The sequence below is a fragment of the Leptopilina boulardi genome, unplaced genomic scaffold (genome assembly GCF_019393585.1).
Source record: "Leptopilina boulardi isolate dan_hultmark-lab unplaced genomic scaffold, ZJU_Lbou_2.1 LbouV2_121, whole genome shotgun sequence".
In the NCBI taxonomy this organism is placed as follows: Eukaryota; Metazoa; Arthropoda; class Insecta; order Hymenoptera; family Figitidae; genus Leptopilina; species Leptopilina boulardi.
Window position 1 is genome coordinate 2,333,611 of NW_026137665.1, and position 19,755 is coordinate 2,353,365.

Genomic DNA, 19,755 nt, shown 5'->3' on the forward strand with positions numbered 1-19,755 from the left:
TTATTTTATGGTATCTATAATAATATCACATGGTTTAACAGTTTTTTCAAATGACAATTCGGACAAGTGAAAGTTTGATGAATTTAGTTAATAAAAATATTGTCATCTAATAATTTCATTAAAAATGTAATAGCAATAAAAATGTTCATTACTTCCATGAAAAATTTTAATTTATTTAAATCAATAAAAAAAAATTGTTTTACAATTTTTAGTTACATCAAATTACCAAATATTTCAGTGAAATTGTTAAATTGTTTTAAAAAACTTGTGATTTTTCATTATACTAATAATAATTAACAAACAAACTGTACTACAACTATACTATAAAAATAAAAAAAAATTCTTCTTTCGTTTAAAAAAAAAATAAATCATAGATTATGCAAATTATTTTGTAACAATTAAATCTGCTGTACAACTTATAAATTTTGAAATATAAAAAAATTAATTTTTTAATTGTTTCTTGTGAATATTTCTTTTTAATTGACATGATTAAATTTATACAATCTTTTTTGCAAATAATCATTGGCAATTTGCATTGTAAAAAATGATGCGTTCATTCAATTATTATCTATTTTTAAAATAAATTTAATTATATTACTTTCAATAATAGCGGCAAATAAGATTCCAATTAAACTTCTATTCGCCAAAGTATACCCCCAAAAAAAGCTAAAAAAACAAGAGAAAATAACATCACCTTAGACATTATTAAACGATAAAAAATCTATTTTACTTTAATTCTTATATTTTCCTTAATATTTATTTACGAATGTTTTTTTGAGTGGCAGTTACAATTGTTACACATTGAAATTTAAATAATTAAAATTTAAATTAATAAAAATTTATTTTATATATATATATATATGATTATAACGGTTAATATTATTAATTTTATTATTATATTAACTGTTGATGACCTCAAAATATTTATATCAAAATATATATAAATATAAATATATATAAATAAATAAATATATAAATATAAAATTCTTATTAGAAACAGTGATATTTAAAAAAAAACATTATTTGGTTCAATTAATTCAAATTATTTGAAAAATATTTTATCAAATATTTTTTATTTGCATCTACAAATATTTGATAAAATATTTTTCAAATAATTTGAATTAATTGAACCAAATAATATATTTTTTTTTTTACATATCACTGTTTCTAATTAGAATTTTATTTAAAATAGAATGTTAATTTCACACTCAATATGGACAAATTTGTATCTATACATATATACCAAAATTATACTTTGGAACATGACCCTTAAGACCGCAACCAAGAATCTTCGTCAATTAATTTGTCGTGCTTATTAAGAACGCCTGGCACTAACTATATAGAAGCGCGTGGAAATTACATTGTGATCCACGGAAGCACGAAACTCAATTAAAGGAGGAACGATTCGATCGAAGGTTGTAGGGGAACGAGAGAAAAAAAAAATTTTTTTCTTTTTTTTTTTTTTTATATACGACCTTGGAAAAAGTTGGGTGAAAGTAAAGGAAATAATTTTATTTTTTCTAGAAATAATCTAATCAAGTGACGCAAATTTTTCATCTGTTTCCAAACGTCAAGGGAAATATTTTTCTCTTTTTTTTCGGTGTATAGAAATTTTATTATAACTATATTGTATATATGGGTGATTCTCCGCGTAGCGCACAACTTGCTTTTTTTTCATGTTGTGAAAGAAAAATCACAAAATAATGTTCACATAATATTTCGATTCCAATGTAAAAAGGTAATTTCTGTGATTACAAACAAAAACCAAAAGCTGCTTTTGTATTTAACATTATAATTTTTTCGTGAAAAGTGGTTTTTAAGGCTGAAAACGTCAAAATTTCACCTGTCCCCACAGGATGTTTAAACAAAAAAGTTAATATTTTTAGCAATGTGCACTAATAAATACAATTTCTATTGCTATTTTTGTATTGTACACTGTTAGAAATTTCTGTCGGAATTTTTTGTAAATAGCAACTGAAGTTTTATGCTGTTACGTGTTACAAAAATTTTGTTACAATTTCGGAATTTTCCGAAACATATATCAACATAAAAATTCAGTTGCGTGTATGAAAATTTTGTTACAGTTTCGTGATTTTCTGCAACATGTAACTGCATAAAACTTCGGTAATAAGTTTCTTAAAATTTTGTTACAGTTTCGTAACTTTCATGATTGTTGCTGAATAAAATTTTAGTATCACGTAACTAAAAATTCATTACTGTAATAATATTTTCAGTGATGCTTTAGTTACTTTTATATAATTCAAATTAAAGTGCGTGCTAGTAAAAATCCTAAAGCTGTAACAAAGTTTTGAGAAAATATTAAATTAATCCAATAAATCTTATTTTGGGTAAATTCAATTTTTTAGACATTTTGTTTTTGGTATTAATATATAGATTATATTTATATATATTCTTTATATGACAGAAAAAATAATAACATATGTTATTGTATGATGTATATAAATCCAAGAATAGATTTTTAACACTTTTCTTTACTATTTTTTATTAATTTTAATATTTTTAACTATTTTACACTACTCACTCAAACTTCACAACTATATTTTCACAGCGCATTTTCGGTTATGGCATTCTTTTGGCGTTTCCAAGCTGCGCGTAAATAGCTGTGCGCATCCAAATTTTGTTGAAGTAACTTGAACTTTTGTTACAGTTTCGTAATTTTCAGGAAATCTCTCTCTTTTCAAAACTGTTTCGAAAATTTCAGTTACAATGTCTTAAATTTTCTGTTACAGTTACTTATTTTCCCCTTACGCAACTTAGAAATCAGTTACTTATTTAGAATTTTCAGTAATATTTTGTATTTTTAAGTAAAGTTTGGCAAATTTTCGTTAAAAGTAACTGACTTTAGCTTTCAGTAACAATATTTTGAAAATTATGATACTTTTGTATCTTAATTTTAAAAGTTATATTCCTTAAGTTGATCCATCAAGAAAGTAATCAATTTTCTAATTAATTTATCCTTTTTTTACACATTTCAAAATTCAAATTTGTACAGGGCATCACAAAATCGTCTCCACCGGCATCCACCGACCCTTCAATATTATTTAAAAAAATAGAATATAATTAAATAATAAAGGTTAAATAAAGTGTAGTTATATTATTTTAGTCTATATATATGTGAAACATATGAAACCAATTAAAAATAATTGTTGTTCGCGCTATATATGTTTTTGTAAATTACCGCGGAAATTTCCGTAAATTACCAAAATTATAATTTTTAATTGTGATTTGAACTTTACATATTTTTATGAATTTTAGACAAAATTTCTATAAATTACCGCATAAATTTCCATAAATTACCTCGAAAATTTCCGTAAATTACCGAAATAAAAATTTTTAATTGTCATTCGCGCTATATATATATTTTTGTGAATTACCCCAAAAATTTCCATAAACATTTTAAATCAAATTTCAACTATTTTATAGAATTTAAAAAGCAAAGAATTTTTTTTTAATTTGTTTAAAAAAATTAAAAAATTATAAAAAAATTTTCCGGCCCATATTTATTTCTTGACTCTTTATCTTCAAAAATATGTATTGATATTTATCATTTCGATAAAAAAATATTTTTAAAGTTTCAGACACCAAATCGTGCGCTACGCGGAGTATCACCCATATATATGTGACAGAAATTTCAAATATCAGGTCAATCGATTAGTTTGTTATTAATGCTAAAATACTCAAGAAATAACACACGAATGCATATATAATTTTCAAGAAAATCCTATTTTCAAACAACTTATCCAAGAGTTAAAATTGATTCGAGGCACACCGTCGACATATCTATCACTGTCTGACCTAAGCTTTTCATACACTACTTGCTGAATTACTTCCACTTTACTTAACACAGAAAAGCACGAAATCTTTATATTGAAAATATTTTATATAGAGATTTTTCGATAAAGATTTTTATTTATATACGATATTTGCAATTTTTTTTTTTTTTTTTTTTTTAATATTTAAAATTTGAATAATAATGTATTTTCCTAATTTAAAATTCTTTTTAAATAAATTTTATTCTTTTTGAATATTAAATTTAACAACTAAAATTGTAATTAAAAAAAAATGTTAACCTAATTTTTTATTACAAAATAAAGAATATGAAAGGGTGAAAAAAAATTCCTTTAATAGCATGCATTCATTAATAATTGTTTTTTTTTACTCACACCCACTGTATATTCCAGAGACGCCGTTTCACGGTTCTTTTTCAATTCTGCAATGAAAAAAAGTTTTTTTTTTATTTTTAAAAAAAAAGTTGTTCTACTTGTTCTATTATGTATGATAAAACTTGGAAACTATAGTTAATTATATGTGTATAAAGTACAATAAAACAAATATACAACTCTTGTTTAGAAACAAAAGTTGTCATAATGTCTGACGCTTACGAGTTTGTACTACTAAGAAAATCACTGACTTGAAATCAACTGCATATTATTGTCAGAGATCGAAGTGTTCATTTTCTGTAAATGGGATAAATGTAATAATAATAATAATAATCTTCTATTATATTAAAATCATAATTCCAAAATTTTGTCGGAATTTTCGAATTTTTGTTTTTTTTTCTCTATTTTTTAACCGTTTCTTTTAATATCGCTATGTCTCATAGATTTCATGAAAATCTATCAGAAAAATCGTCATAATACTGGTTTTTTATCCTAATACGTTTTTTATTCGAATTTCACGGTTTTCGTGGACAATTTCGAAATACAAAACAAACATTTTAATATAATAGAAGATATTTGAAATATTTTGAAATAACGAGAACTTTTAAAAAAGTTGTAAATCCAGATGTTGATTACATGAACATTTTGCTTCCTCTTTACGATCAGCAAAAAAATTTGCTTCCTCGTGGAGAAAGCATTAACATTCAAATAAACATACATAAATAATATAATAATATAAACATTTGAGTACCTATACATTTGAGTTAAATTAAAAGAATTAATGGAAGTTAAAAAACCAAAAATTCACATTTTAGCTGATATTTCTAAAAATTAATGAAAAATAATATATAATTTATAATTATTTACAATTATATCGATTTATTTCAATGCAAGGAACACTATTATTTTATATTTAAACTTGAATTTAAATAAATACAAAAATTTTCAGCTAAAATGTGAATTTTTTATTTTTTAACTTTCATTAATTTATTAAATTTACCTCAAAATGTAAAATTTATATATACTAATCGATTCGTTTTCATGCAAGGATTACAATTAATTATTTTCAATACCAAAATTCAGAAGGCAGCGCTACAAATAATCAGCAGAGCCTTTCAAGTAACATATTATTTGAAAAAATTAATTAATATCACAAATCATATTTTTATTTAATGTAAATATTTTTTAATAAACAAACAAAGGCAGACAAAAAATTATAACAGCATATTTATAATAGAATATAATAATAAAATATCTATTATTATGTTATTATTATATAAAAACAAACATCGGTTGTAAATATTTTTTACATTTTTATATACTTATTTTTTAACCGCTACATTAAACGTAAAAACGTAACGAAATTTTATAAATTCAGTACGTATCATATGGTTAAACTTCACCTGAGCGAGCGTTAGAGAGCGAGGAATACGTCGCTAGTAATAAAATTATTATTATATAATTAATTAATAATATACAAAATTTACTGTTAATAATAATAATAGTAATAATGTACTCCGAAAAAAATTTGTTTGAATCAACAAAAATAAGTGTATTGATACACAACAGTTTACAAAACTCTATTATATTTATTAGATTCAATTAACTTTAATTATTAATTAAATAAATATTTAATTGATTTATTTAAAATTTCTTTGGTTTAAATAATAATTTAATTAATTCAAATAATTCAACTTATTTGAATCAAAATTATGTATATTTTATAGAGATGCAAATAAAAACTACTTAGTCCAAGTAAATATTTTTCGAAATAATTTTTTTTTTAAAATAATTTAAACCAAATAACTTTTTGTTTGTTATGTATTTATTTATTAATTTATGCGACTTTAATAAGCCAAAAGTTCTGAACGTTCAAATGAACGAAATATTTTTTTTGAATATATAAATTATTAAAAATTATGATGGCAATGTAAAATAAAACAGTAAATTAAACAATTAATAATGTAATAACTTCTTCTTAGATATTTAAAATAATATTTTATAATAAAATTTGTACTTTTATTAATTTTTTTTTTTAAAGCTACCTCGAATTAAATTGTAATATTCTTTATAATACTGTAAATAGTTCAATTCCGAATAAATTTAAAAAAAAATGTTAATCAGTGAAAAAGAAAAATTAATCATAAAAGAAAATTAGTCAAGTAAAAGTCAAGGAATTTTCGAAAATGAAATTTTCACAAACACTCGGTGAAGAAAAAAAATTTTTTCTCTCCAATTATCCTCATTTTCATATACTTAGATGCAAAAAAAAATTCTAAGAAGAAATAATAAAATTTGTTTGTTCGTTTATAATTCTCCATTTGTTAAAAAAAGAAAAATTCAAAAAAAAAATTCTCTGATTTTTATCCATTTTCCCCTATTATATAGTATACAGAGAATAAATCATCAATTATTAAAGAGAGGTTATAGAGTTTGCAATATTCATTGAGTGAAGAAAGGTGAAGAATTTCATAACTGCACAATTCTTAATTGCATATTATAGGAAACTTCTATTTTCACCCTTCAAACAAAATTTATTAAAGTTCACTCCCAATTTTCTCTACTATATATATATATATATATATATATATATTTTTTTTTTATCACTAAGAATTAATGCCAATTTATGACCCGTATATATTTTTTGTTGAAAACAAAAGAAAGTATATATAAGAAATCTATTAATTTTATGAGAGGCATTATTATTAGATACCTATAGACCCAGAAAAAAGATATATATATTTTTTTAGAGAGCCTAATAAATATCTATTTGTTTCAAATAAATTTGATATGGTTCAATTAAAAATTTTATTTACGCCAAAAAAATATTTTATTCTTGTTAAATTAAAATTATTTTTTTTTCAAACAAACAAATGGAACTTTAAAAAATAAATATTCTATTTAACTCAAATAAATTGTCTTTTGATAATTCATTCGTTTAATATTTCGAATTTCTAAAAATTTGATTTTTTTGTAATTCGAATTTATATTAAGAATTAATCAAATTCGATTTTGGTAATTCGAACATTTGATCAATATTAATGTGCCTGAAATTCTGAACGTTCAAATGAACAAAAAATTTATTTCCTACATTCTTAATTTCAAATTTTAATAATAAATAATTGCTTTCTGTATTTAAAAATACATTATAATAATAGTAATTTATTAAAATATTTCTGTAATTTTTTATTTTAATAATTTTAAAAAAAATTTATAAATCCCAAAAAATGATTTCATTCATTTGAACGTTCAAAATTTTGAAAATTCAAATTTTCTGATAATTCGAACTTTTAATATTTCTCATTTCTAAAAATTCGAACATTCAACAATTCGATACTATTTATTAGACACGATAAAATAAAATATTTAGATCTATTAAATATTTATATGGATTAAATAAATTTTTTTTCAATGTAAGTAATTTATTTTCGATAAAAATTAATTTGACCGAAAACTTATAAGTCGCATAAATTAAAATGAATCACAAAAGTAAATTTTTTAACATCGTTTTCATTGTTATAAATTATAATAATTGTATCATTATTATTATTATTATTATTATTATTATTGTTGTTATTATTATTATTATTATTATTATTATTTAGCTTTAGATATCTGATGATAATAAAAATTTTTCTCATGTACTTAAATTTAAAATCACGAAGTATAATAAATTTAACAAACTTGAATCAATTGATGAGTAAATACCTAAAACCACAATCCAATCACTAGATTTACTCCCTTTTGCCTTGGGATAGAAATTTTCTCCAATAAGTTTTGGGAAACTACAGGGATTACTTCTTCATTGTGTAACACGCCGTTAAATGCATGAGACACGAAACAGCTTACAGTAAAAGACCACCGACTGTCCCACAGCTTTCCTATGGCACCGTTACAAACTTTGTAATTAAGTCCTTGCGCCCCAGGTGACTCGATGACTGTGTATAAGACGCGCAAGGACTAAACGTTAATAGAGAAGCGAAGGAGTCTGTAATTTTTATCTAGTGTTAAATTACATCTTCTCAGCTGTTTCAAATTACCTATTAAGACTTTTTACAAAAAAAAAAAAAAAAAAATTGAAAGAAGAGAGAATATTTAATGTTGATTAAATCAAAAAATTTAATATAAAAATATTTTTAGTAATATTATTATAGTCGATAAAATATTTTAAGTTATTAACATAACCTCAAATTGTCAAAAATATCGTAACTTATCTAACTGAATATATTTATTTTAAAATAAATGTTAATCATTTTTTTTTCAACTAAAAAAATAATATTTACTTATAACCGATATATTTTTGCCAACCCAATTTGTGTGTGAGCTGTGCTACTTTTTTTGAATTTCTAATTACATTCCTTTTATCTGACGAAGTTTTGCAAATTTTCTGCTTTGCTTGAATTCATTTCATTTATAATTAAAACTGTCCAATACATATAAACTATTTAACAATATCTATAACACGTGGAGAATATCACAAATAAATACGCATCCACTGCGCATCTTTGATGCGCAATTAGGGATCATGGACTTGTGCTGTTTCTGCAATAAACAAAAATTTGATTTTTTTTTTTTTTTCAAAGACTCAGTAATTTATGTTAATATTTTACCAGATTGTAGAACTTTTATTTGAATTTATACACAAACTGCTTTAATTTTAATTATACATTTTTATTGATAAAACAAATTCAGTGTTGCCAATTACATGGAAATTTCCCGGAGTACGAGAAATTTTGACAGCATTGGGAAATTTTACGGGAAATGAATAAATTACGGGAAATACTCTAATAATGCAAAAATTTAATAGATTTTTAACTAAAACTCAAGTTTTCTAACAGAATATATTTTAAAAAAGTTTTAATGATTTATAAAACGATAATTACATTCAAAAATTAAAAATAAAATACATAAAAACTCAATAAAAATAGTAACAATAGCAATACAAATAATAATAATCTTTTATCAGAGCTTATATATTATATTATAATTCTAATAAATTACAATTATTTATATGGTGGGAAATTGCAAGGAAATTTAAGAAATTTTTCCGGGAGAAATCGGGAATTTTATATACTAGACTGACGGGAAGTTAAGGGCTCTCGCTCCGGCAACAATGAACAAATTTTATAAATTTTTTTGTTAAAGTGTTTAGAACCGTGTTTAATATTGATAAAAAATGTTCTTGAAAGTTTTTTCATAAATTTTTTTATTCAAAGTTAATATATTCTTGATATGCAGTTAAGTTTAAATGAAAAAAAAATTCTTTGGTTCATATAGTACATTATTTCCCACACAGCACCCAAAATTCCCTGAAACTTGACAGAACCTCACATGGCGAGATTAGGAAACTTTAGTGGCAAGGTTCATACAAGTTTGTGTCGATGTTTAAATGTCCACATGAGAAGAATATTTACACGAAACTTTGAGGAAATATTACACATAAATATTCATGTGCAATGTTCAGTCAATGTTGTGTCAATATTGAAATTACATTTTCGCCTAGTTATAAAAATTTCATTTAGGAATATAATAAGTATAGGTGAATATTGACACAACATTGACTGAACATTGCACGTGAATATTTATGTGTAATATTTCCTCAAAGTTTCGTGTGAATATTCTTTTCATGTGGACATTTAAACATTGACACAAACTTGTATGAACCTTGCCACTGAAGTTTCCTAACCTTGCCGTGTGAGGCTCTGTCAAGTTTCAGGAAATTTTGGGTACTGTGTGGGTTTATTTAAAGCATAATTTCACACTTTAGAACTTTGGAAAACATTAAAATGATAATTTTATGTTGCTTAAATTGTTTTTCTATTAAAAAAATTGTTGTTTAGTTACTTTTACAAAAAATTTTCTTAATTTTTTTTTATTTTTGAACTTTACAGTCTTTTACTAAAACAAGTAATTTGCAATGACGAGATTCATTATAAAACATGGATTTTTCATCTATATACTTTTTTTAGTAATCTATAGCAGTAATAACGAAATTTTTACTTTAAATATTAACTGAGTTATGTTCCAGTTTCTAGAGTCGTAGAAAGAAATTTAATTTTAATTTTTTCGATACCTCTCTGGGGAATTAAATACAATGGACAAACTAGGAATTCATAGGAATTGACAAAATTTCAAAACTTTTAATGCAAGCCTTCTTACTGGTTTGTATATTATATTTGCTCACTTTTAATAAAAATACTGTAAATTTAATACACATAGAATAAATTTTTACTTAAAATGATCTTATCTCCAAACGATGTATACGAAAATAATTTTTAGGTTAAGAATAATGTCCAAATCTTATTGACAACACATAATAATCAGTAGAACATCCGAATTGTGATACTTTGCAGGGAATGGTAGTTGTTTTCGATACAGGGTGGGGAACTAAAATGGAGAAAAGCAGGATGAGGCAGGTGTGAAAAATATAAAGATACGATATATTTCGGACATTCTACTGGATTTCCAATGAAAATTTTCCCCATTCTAAACTAATCGTTAAGTTTAAATCAAATAAATTTTCATGTAAACAAAGTATATATATATATATATTTTTTTTTTTAAATAAAACTGACAGATATTTTTCATAGAAAATAAAATTTTCCATTAAAATAAAACTTGCAAATTGTGTTAAATTAAAACAAAATCGTTCAAACAAATCTTTTCATAGAAATTAAGAATTCTTTATTCTAAGTGTACAATTCACATAAATATATAGAAAATTTATTTCCATGCAAAAGGTATTTTTACTTTTAAAATAATATATATGCTAGTTGAAGTTCGCAAGTAGAGAGCATAAAAAAAAGACAATGTTGCATAAGGAAGTCTTTCGGAAGAGAGCTCTTAACTTTTTATCTCGCTGAGTAAATAAAAACGCGTATTTATTTCATATGCATATATGTTTCTGAATATTTAAATGAACAAATTTTTTTTTCTTCTGATTTTTATATATCTATATATATATATAACGTCACTTAATTACTAGGTTAATAAGAATTTAATTGAAATATTATACGAGAATTTTATTTACGCATTTATAGTTCTATATAGTTTAAAATTTCATATAAGCTCTGGGAAAGTGATTTATTGTTATATATATACAATATTGTTTGCATAAGAAAAGCAACTATTTTTGATACTTTTCGCACAATCTCTTAAAGCAATATAATTATTTTTACGCTTTGTACAACTGAATATATATACACTGAAAGAAATTTCATAGGAAAAAATAACAAAATGCGTATTACATTTTAATATATTCTTTTAGAATTTAGGGAAAAGTGTACTTTTTATTAAAATTCAATATACTTTATATTAAAGTTCCAACTTAAAATCTTTTTTCAAATATTAATAATTATTGTAGAAAGAACGTAAAAAGATTACCAATATTTGAAAATATTATATTAAATTCTCATAGAGTTGTTGCATTATATGGAATGTAGCGTTCTAATATTTGTAAAACTTTATACGAAAAATTCAGAATGTCGGAAGAAAAGGGAAAAAAAGTGGAAACTCGGACGTTTCCGTTAATTCTCGGGAGGAAGAGGAGTGAGACTAGGAACAACACATTCACACTTACGATACAGGTTAACACACATACTAATGAACACGCACGTTCATTTCGCTTATACATAGACATTACACGATCGCAACGAAACCTACACTTACAATTCTATACGCATAACGATAAATTTCGCTGGGGGTCGGCATATATCGTTTTCTTATATACTAACTACTGAATATTTTTACCACTTGCGAGAAAGAAGTTTACTTATAATAACTTAATAATAAAAAATAGTTTACTAGTGCCAATGGTGTAATTTTATAGAGGTTACGCTGGGTTCATTTTTATTATTAATTGTTTATATAGATTTTTCTTTTTTTTCAGATTAAAAATTATGATTGTTATAAAAATTTTTATTGCAAATAAAAATCAAATAATTGTAAAGATGACATCAAAAAATAATAATTAATAAAAATAATAATAAATTTAATAATTATAAATGTTTTCTGTGGCACTATAAACATTTGAAACACGTGTGTTGACAGTTGATAGGTACGTTCTGCTGGTTAACAACACTTTCGAAAATCGGATCAAGTCGTAGAAGTTCGAGTAGGACACGAAGCCGCAAACAGACAGAACTTCGGTTAAATTCGTAGTCTCTCGGGAAAATCCGTGACTTTTAGTATAAAGTTTTACAAAATGTGAAATAAGTATACGGATATATGTTATTTTTCTTACTATTTTGTGAAATTATTTATTATAATATTTCGTATTCTGTGAATTCATAAAGAAAATACTAATTTTTAAAATAAATATACTAATTTTTATTTCTTAAAATAATAGTTACTCTTAAATTCATTATATATTTTCATAAAAACTGTAATAGTAATCAGTATAGGTGCACTTTTTCCCTAAATTGTAACATTTATATTAAACTCTAATATGAGTTTAATACTTAGTAGTATGAATTTTCTTTCAGTGTATTTAATTGTTATTTGATAAGAGTTTCTCCCAAAACTAAAAGCTAACAAGAGAAATTAATAATAATGTTTTCTCTTTTGAAATTTATATATATATATATTAAACGCAAAATTTAATTAGATTGTTTGTTCTCTAATTTGAGGATCTATTATATTTTAACAATAATATTTTCACTTTCTTTTTTAAAATAAAAGGAAACAATTATCACAGAGGTTTATGATATTAAAATGATGAAGAATTGTTATTTAATATATATTTACAATAAAAAATTATATTATTTATTATACAATTATTTATATATTACATAGAAATATGTAATTATTTTTATAAGAAATGTAAAAATATTTAAATCTAAAAATAATTATATGATTAAATTGTAATTTATAAGAAGTGATTTTATTAATTATTTTGACATTTAAAGGTTATATTAACCTCACTTTTTTGACATTATTCACTTTTTAGTAAATCAGCAGAATTTTTAATATATGTTCTAGATATTTGTTCGCAAAATATATTTATTTAAACAAATAATTTTTATTATATATTATTATGTATATATAAATAAACATAAACTTTTATTTCCTTTCAGAATATACTGACACGCACGCGTTACAGGTCAGGTTAGGCAAACATTCAACCGGCATCCCAGTGGAAAAACGTGCTCTCGACACTTACTTGCAATCTAGCGTTATGGCAACCGAATCAAATAGGGGAAACTTTTGATGTGCCCCGATCACAATCGCAGAGGATATTCACGACGAGGATTTTTCGAGTTTATTGCAAAGGGTGAGTCAGCAATGTGTTATTTTTAAAGATATGTAGCTGATTCTCCCGAAATATTTCTTTCCCTGATTTGGAAACAAAAAAAAAAGTAATATTGTAAACTAAAATAAATAAAATAAAAATATCTAATTACGAAATAATATAATAGACCCTAAAGAAAGCACGGACGTTGAAGAAAGGCCCCAATGCATAAAGCACGAAGTTGCGCGTAGCTGACTCGAAACCGACATAGCTTCGCGCAACCGAGAAAAATTTCCCCCGCCAGACCACAGTGGCCGATTTCCCGAAAAACCTGGCCAAAAGTCAAAAAATTTTTTTTAGAAATTTATACTTTTTATTGTTGAATATTATAAAGGAGGGTTCACTGCATAATTTTGCGAAAAAAAATTACACTTTTTTTACCACCAATTTATTATGTGAACAAGTAAAAGTGATCTTTGCCAGAGATTTACTCAGAACGTTTCATAACTATAAATTTTCGTCACAGTTAAAATAGTGAAAATATACAGCAGATTTTTGAATATCTTTTTTTGGGAATTATTAACAAAGGTGTATGAAATATGTTGAATGTATTTATAATCACATTTAAAACGTACAGTTTTTAAAAAATGACATTAAACATCGCTATTCATGGCGACGATTTTTGTATTGTTTTATCAACGTAAATCATGAAAATAGTTGTGAAATCCACCGATATCCGCGCTCTACCTGGTATTATCATAAACTAGAATATATTTTTAATTCATTTTTATTGAAATCAGTTGCCCCAAGCTGCCCCTGCAGTTTTGGTATCACTTTTTATTTCACTAAGCGCGGTTTACCGACAGAGCGTTGCACCGGCCGGCGGTGCAACTGAACGTGAAAGACTGACTTTTTCTTCATTCGCATTCGCTTTAAACTAAAATTTAAGCACTGTCTGTAATTAAAAAAAAATAAGCTCTAACACATTTACGCAATTTTATAATACCAGCAAATATTTTGGATCCGCCATATTGAATTTGATAAAACAAATGTAAAATTTGATTTCAGAAACCTAGTAAACTTTAACTAAGTTTGGTTAAAATCGTACATTTTTTTAATTTTTAGCAAAGTTTTTTAAAATCTAAACGGCCATTTTGGATCCGCCATTATGAATTTGACACAACCAATGTAAAATTTGAATTCAGAAGCCCAAAAAACATGGATATACCAATTTTGATTGAAATCGTATCATTTTTCGATTTTCAGCAAAGTTTTTTAAAATCTAAACGGCCATTTTGGATCCGCCATTTTGAATTTGACACAACCAATGTAAAATTTGAATTCAGAAGCCCAAAAAACATGGGTATACCAATTTTGGTTGAAATCGTATCATTTTTCGATTTTCAGCAAAGTTTTTTAAAATCTAAACGGCCATTTTGGATCCGCCATTTTGAATTTGACACAACCAATGTAAAATTTGAATTCAGAAGCCCAAAAAACATGGGTATACCAATTTTGGTTGAAATCGTATCATTTTTCGATTTTCAGCAAAGTTTTTTAAAATCTAAACGGCCATTTTGGATCCGCCATTTTGAATTTGACACAACCAATGTAAAATTTGAATTCAGAAGCCCAAAAAACATGGGTATACCAATTTTGGTTGAAATCATATCATTTTTCGATTTTTGGCCAGGTTTTTCGAGAAATCGGCCACTGTGCAGACGTACGAATGGGAAAGTTTGCCCCCACTACCTCAGGACGAGTGGTTATATAGACGCGCATTCGACTTTCTTTTAGCACAACTGACATGAGTCCTATTCAGAGAAAAACAGACAAGTCCCACTCATCAGGAAGAAGAGTTTTACTTTTCAAGAAATAAAATTTTACTCTATAGAAACTTACTACAGATTTTACTATAGATATACTCCCTGAATAATATATTTGAACGTAAAGGTTATTTAGTTCTAAATAATCTAATAATTTACAAACGTTACAAAAATAAAAAAATTATTTCAGCCTCAAAATATTAAATCAATTTCATTTTTAAAAGATCTAACTAACAATTATTTCGAAAATCTTGAGATCAGGTTCAAGGAATATTTCGTGAGGATCACCCCTATATAACTATTCCCATATTTTTGTTTTCTTTTTCTTAATTAATTGTAATATTTAAAAATTAAACTAAGAATCTATATTCTCAATAATTTTCATTTGATGTCATTACGTTCAAACGATTTTTGCTACAGTCAAAAAATTTTATTTTCATTAAAATTAACTTAAAAATTTTTTTTAGGAAATTAGGACATTATAATTTTAAATTTTTACAAAAACACAATTCAAACAATGTTTTTCATAAAATTAACTATGTATTTACTGTTTGAGAAAATTTTGAAAATTGAGGCAAAATATTTTATTTTTACTGTCAAAAAAATTACCAGGTAATAATATTGATATTCATTAGTTTTTTTTTATCTCTGAATTCATAACAGAAGGTGACAGCAAATATCACTTAATGGGATAAAATAAACCTACCTACTATACGACAAAACTGCATAAATCGATAAATTCTCTAATTAATTAATCAAGAATAAGACTTAAAATAAAAAAAACAATAATTTGTATTGAATTATATTTTCATTTATTTTATCTTTTGCATCAGGGTGTAATTAAAATTTTCTATTTGTTAAATTTCTCGAAATTAAAAAGAGGTTTTATTTAATTAAAGTTTTCAATTCACTAAATTGAAATCAGTAAAAGAGTATAACAGACGTATATTGACATCATTTTATATATATATATATATGTTAAAACTGAAAATAATATAAAAATAATTGAAAGAACGAATATGTAAGTGTACATTTTCCTATATAATTATTAATATTTTAGTACATATTTACATACACTATATATGAAGATTATAAATTTATAACATTTCCTGTTCCGTTCCATTAAAAAGTTTCCTCAGATCAATTTTTTAAAAATTGGATTACATGTGAAAAAAATATTAGATTCAGAAAGAGAGAAAGATTTCAACTTTTAAATTGAAAGTGCTAAAGGGAATTCGATAATTGGACTTTTAGACTTAACTTTGAGTATAGGTGTATATGACATTGAAAAAAATATTTTTTTTCAATATAGAGAGTATTTTTTTTCTCAAAGAAGGACTTTATGTGCAAAATTTCTGTTCCGACAATAAAACTTTTTATCTTGTTAAATTTATTTAAACATTTTATTTTTTCTTCTTTTGGTACAAAGAAATTTTTTATTTAAACCAAAGTATAATGTATTTGAATTGTATAAATAAAAGAAAAATTTGTTTCAGTACTAAAAACAATATTTATTTGTATCAAATGAAATATTACTAGAAAATGGAAAAATAATAATATAATGACAGGTTCATTACGTCCTGTCGCCGTCAGATGGCAGAAGCATGCAGGGAGCAGTTGTATCAGATTTTTCACATAAATATTTCAGATTGTACCGGACTCATTTTAAATTCATTTTTTTTTTTGACATTTCATTAGAAAAACAAAATCCAAATTATTCTGAACTAATTTTAAATTAATTTTTTTTTTTTTTTAATCGAATTAAATTCAGATTGTTGCGTACTCAATGCAGATTGATTTTACGTCAATTCCGCACTAATCTTGGATTTGTCTTTTCGTCCTGACTGATTGATAACTAATACAGCTGTAATTTACGAATTGTTTTCGTATAATTCGAGGTATAATTTCTTGACTAATCCGAACTGATCTGTCGGGATTTAATGTGAAATCAATCAGAAATTTTAATCACGGTTCTTTAAATGACATTTTTATCTAAACTAATCTAAACATTAGGTGTATAAGGATTTTTTCGGGGCGCTGAATTCGAATTTGACCTTTAAATTCCAAATGGCGGACATAATTTTTAATATTTTAACGGATTTTAATAAAACTTGATGTAAGGGGGTTTTTGATGTTGCTGAATTCGAATTTGACCTTCAAATTAAGAAATTCAAAATGGCGGACATAATTTTAACGGATTTTAATGAAACTTGGTATAAGGGGATTTTCTAGGGTGCTGAATTCGAATTTGACCTTAAAATTAAAATTTCAGTTCAGCGACCCCAAAAACTCTTATATTACTTTGTTTCATAAATAATTTGTTGACCAGAATTTGTTGGACATTTTGGGACAACAATATCAATTTTTTCTCTAACAGTAAATGGATTAATAAGTGAAAATTTTTAATCACAGTTTTTATAGTAAAACTATAAGGACCTTAGTATATAAATTATGGTGAATTTACAATATAGAGATGTATCTTGAAATTAATGTATCTCTCCGGTAAGATGTATTTGTTAATTTTAGATCCTCGTTTTAACACGTGCGGACAATAATCCCTTTAATTCAGATAGGGTAGGAAGATATGAGAGAGCAGTGAGAGGATGTTCCCTTCTTTACGACAAATGATTTTGCAATTTCTGATTCATACCTATATGGTAGTATCAACCAACAAGCAATTTCATTCGGATTATCGGCTTCTATATATCTGGTCCAGCGATCACTCTCCCAACGTCCAATAAATTATAACCTCTCACTCTCTAACGATAATCTAAATTCCAACGTACACCTTTCATTTTATGCGTTTATTTTGATATATATATATATATATAATGATTATTGCACAATAATTTCTAATTACTCTAATTAGATTCTGAGGACAAATAAACTCTCTATTAATTCAATTATCATATACATAAAATATTCCATTATACAATTCTAGATTAATTCTGACATAAAAATTATATTTAACAACAGTTTTATTCTTTTTTTCTTTCTTTTAAATTATTATTTGAATAATTTAAAATTATTTTGTTCCTTTTGCGAATGACAGAAAAAGTATATTATATATATATAAGAGCATTAATTTAATACGATATCATTGTTCAATAATTATTATATAATTGATTTCATTGAGAGAAATATAGAAGAGAGAATATCATAAAGTTAAAGAAATAAAAAAAATATAAAACGACAAGCTTTAATTTTATTTTCTACTTTACTTTAATAAGTTCACTTAATCAATCGATTATAGTTGCAGACGCCTTAATGGATGTCTTAATTGATTGACTTGTAACTTTTTATATTCCCAGCAGCTGAACTTCAGAAACTATTTTCTAAATAAAATTTCTAGTATATTCTTTCTTTTTTTATCAAAACATATAATATTATATTATCTTATCGCATTATCGTTGCCACCCTAAGAACACATATGTTCTGTGAGAGACAATTTAACAACAGATGATCAATTACACACAAAGAGAGACATTTTTTTATTCGAAAATTATTTGAATTAGAAATAATTTTTATTTATCTCCGGAGCAAATAAATGCTATTTAATATTTAATTTAATAACTAAAATACTAATTCGAATGAAAGTTTATTTAAATAGTAATTTAAATACATAATAATAATAATAATAATTATTATTATTATCGCTAGTAAAAATAAATCAAAAAAAAAATTCAAAAGCATTGCAAAAAGAAAATTTTATAAACATATTAATTAATCAGATAAATTTAATGATGAGGTACAAAATACAGAAAAAAATTTCTGCCAAGTTGAAAGTTTAGATTGGTTTAATTTAAATAACTTGGGAAAAAAATGTTTAAAACTTAAGTAAATAAAGTTAGTAAAATTATGAAGTATTCTCATGATCGTAACAAAATCTTTTCAAAGTTTTTTATAAACTCTTTGCGAATAAAAAAAAGATTAAAAAAAGTCTGTCAATGTTTAGTTTACCACCATATCTAAACTTCTCTTACTGAAAATTCTTTTTTTTTTTTATTTATTTATTTTTTTTTTGTTTTAAGCACAATGCAGTTAGAAATATATTGTTTTAAAAATTAAAGAAAAAGAATATATATATGATCTAAATATGTAGAAAACTTTTATATAAATCATTATATTAAAATAAAAAAAAAAGAAATACCAATAAATAAATCATATATACATTTCATTTGCCAATTTTTAAATCATGAATTTAAAATGCCTCTGATTTATATCCTTATATAGGTATATTGTCGTTTTTTTTTTTTTTTAACCAAATACACATGTTATTTATGTCTCTTTTCTCGCGGAAATAGTACACTGAAAATATTCTCAGAGAATTGGTGAGACGTATAAATTACACCCTTGTCAGACATCAGATATATGGCACGTTCACCTGGTGTTGAGATTCCAGTTTGAAAAATCGAGGATTCCTTCTCTCTATATAAAAAAAAGTGAGTTTTCTTTTGTAACTCAAGTATAACCAGCGAAAAATTTTTCACTGATGAAATTTATATCATGTTTGATGGTT

At 24.4% G+C, this 19,755-nt stretch overlaps 1 protein-coding gene across 1 annotated transcript in view; it reads left to right on the top strand.

The window, feature by feature from the left end:
• The window catches only part of LOC127286361 (GTP-binding protein Di-Ras2), a 144,454-nt gene that overhangs the window by 23,360 nt on the left and 101,339 nt on the right, over nt 1–19,755 (top strand). The window contains exon 2 of the mRNA XM_051312764.1: nt 13,256–13,452. The gene's annotated coding sequence lies outside the window, so the exon portion shown is untranslated. The remainder of the gene's footprint in view (nt 1–13,255; nt 13,453–19,755) is intronic.